Below are 3,395 nucleotides of genomic sequence, written 5' to 3' on the forward strand. Positions count from 1 at the left end.
ATATATATATATATATATGTGAAGCCGTGAAGGGAAGGTTCAATTATTAATTATTTTTTTGTTTTTTACAATATCTCTCAATTCGATAAATTAAAAATTGGTTTATCATAAATTTAAATTTTATTTAAAGATGTATTATTGGCTAATAAATTATTACATACAAAACATAAATTCAAATCTTGAGTATTTTTCAACTCGACAGGTCAAGAACTAATCCGTCGTGGTATTAAGCTCTATTTAAGGGTTTGTCACTGACCAATAGATTATTGCATGCACAAGACGAAATTCAAATCCCAAACACTTACTTAAGCGGACTAGTGAACTAACTACTAGACCAACCCAATTTGATTGGTTAAATTATTACTTAAATAGCTATCAAATCGGATAATATGATGGCCCATATCCAGACTTTATAGAGTGAAAATATGAGAAGGGTACAGACACCGTAACCACTCACGTCAACTTGACAATCCTCCACTATCAATTTATCTCCTAATTTCTAATTTATATTCGGACTAGTACATGTTAAATTAAGAAAAATAAAAATAAATTTATAAAATTCATCACCAATATAATAACCAAAAAATAGATAATCTACCGTCTCATCATGCCGTATATTTATTTTAATTTTGAGAAATTCACTCAAGATTATTATTTTTGCAAGTATAATAAGTTTCACATTTAGGTAAATAAGTTGAAATGATTGTTAGTAAAATAAGAGAATTGATATTATTAATTATAATATAATAGTATTAAAAGTTTAACAATATCAATAAATATTTAAATCAAATTAAATTATTCTTAAATAACCCTAGGTTTTGCACATCTTTCTAGCATCCATGATTATTAGTTATGTGTATGTTATGTTATCTAGAGTTATGGAACTATTTCTTCCATTCTAGAATTTCGTTGAAGAATTAGCATAAGATGAAAAATCTTTTATGTTAGGACTTAAGTTCTTTAACTCTAATAACAATAGATTTTAGAAATGTAGTTGTCCTACGTTCTTGTACTCGTCATCACCATTAATATTATTACCATGCATATATAGATAGTTAGGTGATATTTTATTGACAATGCCTAAACAATAGTGTGGTACTTACAAAATCATTTAAAAATTATCTAAAAAAACATAGCAAGCTGTATAATTTACAATTAGACAGATAATTATATTTATTGATAAATTTTCCCAAAATATTATGTATCAAACAAACTTTGACAATTTCAATATAAAAATACAAGCCACCAAAGAATTGGCCATTTTATAAAGATAATGCTATAATAAAAAGTGAAGTTTTTGTGAAAAATAAAAAATATTTTTTTAGTGGAAAAAATTATTATATATTATACATATATTTTTTGAAATTTAATAAAAAAAATTATTTTTTACTTAATTTTACTCTTCAGCAAAAAAAAAAAAAATTGCATTTTATAATTAGGATTACCAACTTAACATCCGATCCTTTGGTTTATTGGAGCAAAGATGGTGATTTGGCCCTTGTTATTGTCCCATTGGCCATTTGAATATCCTTCTCCCTTTTTTTGACAGAATTTTTTAATTTGACAGACTAATTGATAATATATCGAAAATCTAAATTTTAATTAAAGGTATATTATTAACTAATAAATTACTATATACATAAAATAAAATTAAAATTTTCAATATTTATTTAAATAAACAAGTGAACTGACTAACTACTCAATCAATCCAAGATGATTTCCCTCCCTCTATCTTATTTTGAAGGTTTTCTTCTCAACCTACTATGGAGCCCACTTCCCACATGGCCATATAGTGACCTTGCCGGACCTCTATTTTTTCTTGCATTTCACCAACCTATATATATAAATTTTGCTTTCTCAAATAAATAGAAATGGGTCTATGTCACATTTGAGTTATGTATTATATATATTATAAAAGTTTTGATAGGATGGCAATTGGAACCTCTTAATTAATTAGCAGGCCTAAGTAATGGGACATGGATGGACAATATCTCAAAACGTTTTTATCAAATCTTCAACTTTCAACTCTCTCAATTATTCCTTTCATTGAAACTTGAAAGAGATAGATGGAGGTGATTTATTTCTTCTAAATTATTTAGTTACCAAATAATTAAAAAGAAATATATTTTTTTTATTTTTAAAATATTAATCATATTTTTAATTTAAAATGTTGCATGTTTTTATCTCATTTAAATTAGGCAAAACAACAAATTAAACATAATATAGAAATATGTATGTGCACAGAGACACACTGTACTATATACCTGGAAATGAATGGACAATAGAGGAAACAAACTAGATACCTGTAAATGAAACACTAACGTTAACAATGTGTTCAGTCACATCTCATCTCTTTATACTTTTATGACTAATTAATTATTGATGGTTTTTAAGAAGTAACAATGCAAATGATGAAAGACATACATTTACAGATTACAATCTTTCATTTTAATTAATTATCCCTCACACGTGCAAGATATATAATAATATTGACGTAACCAGGCTAATAAAAATATAATCTGCAAATAATTAGTTTGTGTGATGATAGACAGTACTAGTCTTAAAATAAGAATGTGAGTTATCGGAAGGATTTTGTTTTAAATTGAAGAAAATGATGGAAATAATTAAATATTATACACATAATAAAAATAAAAAATTTTTATTATTTTGATATTATAGTTTATAAATATGATTAAAAAGAAAGAGACATATTCATTATTAAAATTTGGCGAATTTATATTAATTTAATTTTTTTTGTAATTATTTTTTGCGAATATCCAATTTTTTTAAAATGATAAAAAAAATTAAACATCAAAATTTGCTCTTATATTTATATGTATCTTCTAAACAATTATTTAAATGTTTCTATAAAAATTATAATGAAATATTCAAATTATTTGTCACTTATAAAAAATAATATTTTCTGTTATTATTTTTATTATATTTTAAAATATTTATAAATGTTATTTAATATTTTTTAATCATTTAATTTTGTAAAAATATTTTTAATAATTTACCCTAACGCATCTCTCCAAATGGAGGGGAAAAAATAAATATGTTATGAAGAATAATTAAAAATTTCAAAAAATGAAAGATATAATTATGATGGTGGTGGTGGAAGCAATGCATGGGTTGTGGGGTCAAAGTTGAAGAGACGTGCGGTTCATTGGGAAACAGCCCCCGCGCTGTTCTCGCGCGCCATGCTCCAAAACGACATCGTTTCTGGGTCCCACCCCTTTTCTTTTCTGACAGTGACACTTATCCATTTTATACTCTCTAAACCACTCAGCTTTAACTCACTCTCAACAACTACACTTAACTCAACTCTCTCTCTATCACCGATATTTCACGTGAATTTCTGGACGTATTTTGCTATTTATTTTTTTTTTTTGTAA

Source organism: Arachis duranensis, unplaced genomic scaffold (assembly GCF_000817695.3).
Source record: "Arachis duranensis cultivar V14167 unplaced genomic scaffold, aradu.V14167.gnm2.J7QH unplaced_Scaffold_165933, whole genome shotgun sequence".
NCBI classification, from domain to species: Eukaryota; Viridiplantae; Streptophyta; class Magnoliopsida; order Fabales; family Fabaceae; genus Arachis; species Arachis duranensis.